We start from the raw sequence: 8,650 nt of genomic DNA, 5'->3' as shown, positions 1-8,650 counted from the left end.
CCACCAACAATGTCATCTTCAGTGACAAAAACTTTAGAGACTTCTTCCAGAGGTTCGAAGGGTACAGAATAGAGAGCTAGTAAAATCAAGGTAAAAAACCCAGGAAGGAAAAAATGAGGCTGTCTGGGGGTTGCCGAATAGTTGCAGCTTAAAGAAATGCCTGATCAGAACACACAAGGCCAAATCCGAAAGGAGAAAAAGACTGAGGGCCGATACTAGCCCTTTTGAGGTTGAGACATTAAGACCTGCTAAGAATTTGTCTTGCAAAAAAACACGAGGACGGAACAAGTAGAAATAAAAAATAACCCGCATAACCAGGAGAGGAATTTCCTCCAAACCTGAAACCTCCGAATAAGGAGGACCTCAGCCATGTCATGGGAAAGTCCATTATCTCTAAGGATAATCCTTGCCAAAGCTAGGCCATCAAAATGACCAGCTGAAGGAATTCTGTTCTCCACCAGCTGGGACGAAAATGGCAGCTCCCAAACTCTTGAGGCCATATTGTTTAGCTCTGAGGACTAAGTCTGTATTGGCCAATATGGGATAGATGTTAAGACCCTGGCCTAGTCCGTTGGAATCTTGAGGAGGACACGTGGGATCATAGCCACCGGAGGAAAAATGTAAGCAATCCTGAATCTCCATATCACTGGCATAATGTGCAGCACCAGAGGGTTGACCCATGAATACAGAGAGGCCCATGCCATGACCATGCCATGAAGGCCTGAAGTTTTGGAATCCGGGTGCCGCCCTGTCTGTTGATACATGATATTGTGGTATCCAGATTGGATTATTACAGCCTTCCCTTTGGCCAAGGACTGAACTACTTGAGGGCCAAAAAAATGGTTAAAGATCTCGATAATTTGAGGACTGGGTAAGATTGTTAGTGACCGCTTGCCCTGCCTGAAGAGGTAACCAAAATGCGTGATCCACTGACGTTAATGAAAGCAAAGACCCTTGCTGAGACGATCTGTCCTCTTCCACCAGTTTAATTGGGCTTGCACACTGAAGTTGATCTTCTTCTTTCTGGGACAAATGCCCAAGGATGTCCCATTGAAGTGGCCTTATATGTGCTGTGTCAAGGTAACAGAGTCTGTCTATATCAGTGGCAGGTTGGGCGCTCTATATTCCTAGCATGAGGGGGTTAATTACTGGAAGTCAGCAGGTGGATCCAATTAACCTGCACTGAGACATTTAAGGGGCCGTTAGAGGCATTAGTTGTCTGAAAACAGGGAGAGAGGCAGTTAAGCCAGAGGCCCTAAGACTTTATGAAAAGGTCTGGTCCAAAGAAACATGTGTTGTGCTGTAACAACTTTATGACTGGGACTGGATTAGCTGGCCAGTTTGTATAGGTCAGGCATGTCCAAAGTCCGGCCCGAGGGCCAATTGCAGCCCATGTTCCAGACTGATAAGGCCCCCCAGATAAATTGCCCAAATATAGATGTTTTTTTTATATTAAAGGCAGAGTGATTTAACACCTTGTCACCCAAGTCACAAAATGAAAAGTATGCCGTTTTCAATAAACTTTGCATAAAATAGTTAATTTGCATTTAATTTTAATGGTTCAAAGAATGTCAGGCAAAATGGTCGGCCCTCGCACATATTCACTTTGTCAAATCTGGCACTCCTCGAAAAAAGTTTGGACATGCCTGGTATAGGTAGTCTCCAAGATGGAGTAGGATTTGTTTTTTTGTTTTATATTTACACTGTGAAGCGCAATACTGTGGACCTCAAAGAAAGCTACAATAAACCACATTTTGCTTTTATTCTGTTGGTGTTGGGAGTTTCTTGATTGTAACCGGGCCTGTGACAGAACCCTCCATCACTGGGGCCCCTGGAGAGGCGTGAGAGCCAGCCTCCTCCCTATCGACTATGGGCCCAGGCCTTGTAGAGACTTCTGTGTGTGGATACAGGGGTTCAGTCTGCTGATGTACCCCATGTTTTAGCACTCAGAGTATCAGAACTGCAACGTCAGCTGGACATCCTGTGGTAGGAAGAAGGCTGATTGTCTGTGCATTGTTAATTGTATAGGTGTGAAGTGTTTCCCCGTTATTGTGTGAGTCAGCCCTTGTCTTAAGACCCCCCTGTAGGTATGACTAGGTGTCACTGCTGCATACCTAATTATCAATTACACAACAGGTTGCTGTTAATCCTGTGAGCGCCTGTTATCCCTGTGTCCTGGCCATTGTCTGTCTTAAGCCAATTATATGTCTTTCGTCATTCCACGTCTACGTCCCCAGTTAATGTCATTATTTATGTCTCGTGTCATCCTGTCCTTCCCCCGGATATTGTGTTGCAGGATTTGATCTAATTACTTCCTTCCTGACATGGTAATTGGATCATGTGATATTTGTCTTGCTCCTTTTCTACTTGTGTATATATAGTTCTGTATTTGGCTTTAACCCCTTCGCGACCTTTGCCGGTTCAGGACCGTCATAACAAGAAGGTCACTAAATGACCTTTGACGGTCCTGAACCGTCAAAAAATTAAATAAGCTTAGAAAGTGATCAAGGATCACTTTCTTCGCTTAAACGGCCTTGCTGCAATGCCTCGATGTCGAGGCATTCAGCAAGGCCGAGATCGGCATCGGGGGCCATGTCTGGCCCCTCCCCGGGGCGTCAACAGCCGCCATACATTGTAAAACGCCCGTTTTAAAAGCGTTTAGGAGGCGATCAACGATCGCTTCCTAAACTTAAATGGTGTCGCTGGAATGCCTCGATCAGGAGGCATCCAGCGACACCAAACACTTACCTCTGGGTGGGCTGTGACCGCTCCGGTGATCTTTGCCATCAAGCAAGATGGCGGCGGCCCGGAAAATAAAACAATAAAGATGAAAAAGTTCGCTAGATGGTCTCCAGACCCTCTAGAGAACTGGCTCCACTTGCTGGTTGAATACAGGTACTGCATTCAACCATGCAAGTCAATGGAGCCCAGCTTTCTAATCACTATGTGATTAGTAAAATATTTAAAAAAATAAAAAAATGGAAAAAAAATAAAAAAAAAAGTGTGCTAACATTTAAAAATAATTATGTTTTTAATTATATATTAAAAACATTGGGTATTTCTAAACTCAGGACAAGTAGTAGAATCTATTTAGCTAGTTTTTTTACTTGCTTTTTTAGGTGAGTAAAAGGTGAGTAAAAGATTTTTCAAATAAAAGTCATAAAATGTGTTTTTTTCAATTTTTTACCATGTTTTTTTTATTTTTTTTTATAGTAAATAAGATGATACGATCAAAATAATGGTATCTGAAGAAAGCCCATCTTGTCCTGAAAAAAACAATATATAACTTATGTGGGTACACTAAATGGGTGAGGAGAAAATTACAGCTGAACACAAGCACCACAAAAGTGTCAAAACAGCCTCGGTCCCACAGGGTACAAAACGAAAAATGAGCCCGGTCCTTAAGGGGTTAATAAATGAGTCCTGCTTTCACCTCAACATGAGTGTTGCCTGATGTTTGGGGTGGGCTGTAGCCACGCTGTGTAGCTAAGCTTCGGATAGCCACAGTGCCAATGCGGCTTCGGTGCAGCGACGTCCCTCCTTCTATCTACACCGCTGGTTCTGCCTGGTGCTGAAGGGGTTACTTGTTGGTGTCCCGGCAGGAGGAAGCAACGTTTGGCGGGAGTACCCAGTCGGGGTACAGGTCGGTCCCGTCACAGGGCCATCCTGCCACAGTGCCTTGGAGCAGCTTACTGCAGGGATACAAGTCGTCAGAATGCCCAAGATGCTTATAGCTTTTCTAACCCCTTAAGGACAATGGGCGGTCCCTAAACCCATTCAAACCAATGCATTTTGAGCCCGTACGGGCTTTGTCATTAAAGGGCTAAAGGTCCAAGTATAAATTTTGTTGCAAAGCTGACACAACTCTTCTTACTTTTCTAATCTTTGATATGGAATAAAGAGCTGTAAGGAGGTGGAGTCCACTATCAGCTGAAAGAACTGTATACTAAAAAATAAGGTTGGACTATTTATGATCAAGACATGCTTGTATGAACCATCGCAGCCGACCAATAATTCCATCAGAATTAGCCTAGGCTCTTGTTCTAAGGATGTTACTGAAACATTTTGTCCTGGCTTTGTCTACAAAAATTATGCGCCTAATAAAAATGTTGAAAAGGCCTGGTGTTTTATATGGGCACCTCCTGTTCCTTCTGGTCATCTTACCCTGGGGAAGCACACTCTTGCATTAGACATGTGCTTGATGCGCTCTGCCAATGGGGAAACAATGCCATCTTCATGAGAACGAAGGCCAGAGCTGAAATGGCTTCGATGAGCCAGTCCAGGGATGGGATGACCCTGATACCTTATTCTCTGAAAGTTGAGAGACCCAAACTGGAAATGGAGAATTCTCGGCCCGTTCCTTATAGAGAGCCTGAGGAATTTACTGGATGCAACTGCAATAGGCACATGCACATGAGCATCCTTCAGGTCCATGGTCATCATGTAATCTCTTTGTTCAGTAGTTGGCTGACTGTGAGGATAGATTTCATTCTAAAATGCTTTGTATAGAATACAGGCCTAGACCATCTTAAAGGGAAAAGAAAAAATGTCGGTGCGCTAAGCTAGTCACAGGCTCAAATAATACAAATGTATAATACGAGGCCTACCAAACAGGTGTAAGCATGCTGCAAAAACAGTGTATTGGCTGTACAATGTATACAAAAAACAAAAAACTGTCTGCGCTTCTTACCCTAATAAAGTTGGCAACAAATATATAAACATAATATAAATGAGAGGTTTTGGTTATATGAATTGGCCAAAGCATAATTAAGCTCACCCGCCACGTCAAGGCACACTCTCAATAGGGTGAGAACCTACTCTCACCTCCTACATAGTGGGCACACAAAGCAGTCTATACTGCTACCAAAACCTTATTGTGTTGGGGGAGGTGCAATTAAACCTCCTCCCTATTAACCCCTGGACAGCAAGCTGCAACCAAACTGATGAGGAGCCAACAACCTCAAATATGTGCAAACAGGGAAAAGAAAAAATGTCGGTGCGCTAAGCTAGTCACAGGCTCAAATAATACAAATGTATAATACGAGGCCTACCAAACAGGTGTAAGCATGCTGCAAAGACCATTTTTCTAGACCATCTTAAAACTGGACTGAAGGATCCATGTGGTTCACGACCAGGAACAGCCTGGAGTAAGCATTCTGAAAATTCTAAACGTTTAGGATTGATTCTTTTAGAAGGGTTGCACATGAGAAAGTTTTAGATATCCCATATCTGCAGGATTAAGACAGCTGAACTGGGCAGCTTCTCTGGCAACTCTTTCACATTCACTAACTGGCTTGAGAAACAAAACAATATCAGTGATGATGACTGTAAAAATTATGTTTCACAAGGAATGTGGCTTGTGTTGGCCATTTAACCCCTTCGTGACAAAGGCTGATTTTACTTTTTGTACTCTTCGTGACAATGGCCGTTTTAACATTTCTGCGCTGCTCGTGTTTAGCTGTAATTTTCTTTTTTCCCCGTTTACTGAACACACACACATTATATATTGGTTTTTTTCAGGACAAGAAGGGCTTTCTTTAGATGACATTGTTTTGATTGTATCATATTATTTACTATCAAAAAAAGTATAAAATATGGTGAAAAATTTAGAAAAAAATGACTGTTTCTAACTTCTAGTTGAAAAATATTTTACTCATCTATAAAAGGTAATGAAAAAACCTGCTAAATAGATTCTACTATTTGTCCTGAGTTTAGAAATACCCAATGTTTTTATGTTTTTTTGCTTTTTTCTACACATTATGGGGCAAGAAGTACAGGTAGCGTTTTGCTATTTCAAAGCCATTTTTTCCAAATCTGGTAATTCTTCCCCCATGTGCCATTTTGGGTATCTTTGAAGCCGGCCAATGCAATTTACCCCATCAAGTCATATATTTTTGAAAACTAGACAGCCCAGGGCATTCCAAACGCTAGTATTTTAACCCTTTCCAAGCACTAATTCTACCATCAGCCTTTGTTAAACTTTATGGTAGTAATTTTTTTTGCATTTGTTTTTTCACACACATTTTACTTCAGGTATGACTAAACAGGTTCTGGTATATGTCACTATCATAAAACACCCCAATATGTGTTTAGCAACATCTCCTGAGTACAGCGATACCTCACATGAATGATTTTGCCTGGCTGTTTGGGGGCAAAAGGGCCACATTTGGGGCATGCGCATTTTCAATGTTGAACTTTGGTGTTTGGCGATCAACTGCCCATGCCCTATTTGGTACATCTTTGAGCCGGGCCATTTCAGTATGCCCAATAAAGCCATATATTTTTGAAAACTAGACACCCCAGGGTATTTCAAATGCTAGTATTTTAACTCTTTCCATGCACCATATCTACCACCAGTCTTTGTCAAACTTTGTGGTAGTCATTTTTTTGCATTTGTTTTGTCACACACATTTTACTTCAGGTATGAATTAGAAGGTTCTCGTATATGTCACTATCACAAAACACCCCAATATGTGTTCGGCAACATCTCCTGAGTACAGCGATACCCCACATGAATGATTTTGCCTGGCTGTTTGGGGGCAAAAGGGCCACATTTGGGACATGCGCATTTTTCAATGTTGAACTTTGGCATTTGGGGATCCACTGCCCATGCCCTATTTGGTACATCTTTGAGCCAGGCCATTTCAGTGTGCCCAACAAAACCATATATTTTTGAAAACTAGACACACCAGGGTATTTTAAATGCTGGTATTTTAACTCTTTGCATGCACACATTTTACCGCCAGAATTTTTTCAAAGTTTGCAGTAGTATTTTTGTGTGTGTATTTTTTCCCCACACACCTACTTTATGTATGAATTTACAGCTCCTGGTATATGCCGCTGTCACACAACACCCCAATATGTGTTCAGCAACATCTCCTGAGTACAGTGATACCCCATATGCATGGGTTTGTCATTTTTGGGGGGAACTAAAAGGCCACATTTGGTACGTGTGCATTTTTCTAATTGGAAATTAGATGTGTGGCCATCCTTCCCCCCGTGTTAATTGGGACATTGTTGAACCCGGCCAATTCAATTTACCCCATCAAATCATACATTTTTTAAAAGAAGACACCCCATGAGCATTTAATATGCCAGTATTTTAACTCTTTCCATGCGGGAATTGTTTTAAGCTAATGTGCTAATTTTAGGACTTGCTCACAAAAATATATTTTTTATATATATATTTTATTTTTTTTTGCCTTTTTAAAAAAAAATGTAAAATTTTTTTTCAACTTGAAGGTTCCCCTGATAGTGACATCAGTGGGAAATTATTTTTACATTTTACTGTTTTTTTTACAATTTTTTTCTAATTATTATTAATTTTATTTTTTAATTTATTTTTACTAATCACACTGTGATTAGAAAGCTGGGCTCCATTGACTTGCATGGTTGAATGCAGTACCTGTATTCAACCTGCAAGTGGAGCCAGAGTTCTCTAGAGGGTCTGGAGACCGTCTAGCGAACTTTTTCACCTTTATTGTTTTTTCCCGTGCCGCCGCCATCTTGCGGATGTCGAAGATCACCGGCAGCTGCGGCTGTGACCGCTCTCCGGAGCGGTCACAGTTCATCCAAAGGTAAGTGTTTGGTGTCGCTGGATGCCTCCTCATTGAGGCATTCCAGCGACACCATTTAAGTTTAGGAGGTGATTGTTGATCGCCTCCTAAACGCTTTTAAAACGGGCGTCCGCCGCCATACAATGTATGGCGGTTGTTGACGCCCCAGGGAGGGGCCAGACATTGCCCCTGGTGCCGATCGTGGCGTTGCTCAATGCCTCGAGGTCGAGGCATTACAGCAACGCCGTTTGGGTGCAGAAAGCGAACGTAGATCGCTTTCTGCACCCGTTTAAAGACGTGCCGGTTCTGGCACGTCATTTGTCATAATCGACTTGTTTTTCCATGCCGTGCCAGAACCGGCAATTGTCATTAAGGGGTTAAAGGCAAATCGCCCGCACTTTGTTCCATACTTGGTGACAAAGCATTTATCGCCTAAAATTATTTCCGTCTGCAATGATCCTCAGGATCTAATTGCCTAAACAGCTTATGCCTTACAAATGTTAAACCAAACAAGGCCGACTCAGATGCGGTGTTCGCAACCAAAAAGCTCTCCTGGCCACTGATTCTTTGGCAGATACAACAATTATAAAAGGCTCAATTTCCTAAATTGGCTTCATACTTCTGTATCCGCTTTTCTCGACAGGAAGTACTCCCATCCAAGTGCTAACCAATCCCAACCCTGCTTGAACAGATTCAGGAACCAACGTGAATGAGACCATCAAACTTGGGTTCTAAAGCATAAACAGACGCAGTCTTGAATGGTTATGTGCAAGGTTGTCTAGAAGCCAACGCCCAAAAACTGCATGTCCTGTTTTCTTAGCAAAAAATTCAGCTGAGCAAGGATTGCCTAACTCCTTTATTCAGCCGTCTGGCAAGGGGGTGGCACGCTAAATGCACAAAACATTTGGACTTAAAAGGAGCCTTAATCCTTTAGAAAAAAAATGTTACAGGGCAGAGGCTTTTTTTTAAGGTTAAGATAAATTAATCTTACCTTAAAAGGCCTCAATCCGTGTGGGGGGTTGGTGCCACGGATATCCAGTACTGACAAGCCCCACTGCTGTCAGACTGGACAGCTTAAATTTAAATTTTGTGCC

Source organism: Spea bombifrons, chromosome 1 (assembly GCF_027358695.1).
Source record: "Spea bombifrons isolate aSpeBom1 chromosome 1, aSpeBom1.2.pri, whole genome shotgun sequence".
Classification (NCBI taxonomy): Eukaryota; Metazoa; Chordata; class Amphibia; order Anura; family Pelobatidae; genus Spea; species Spea bombifrons.
This window is presented reverse-complemented; position numbering follows the sequence as displayed.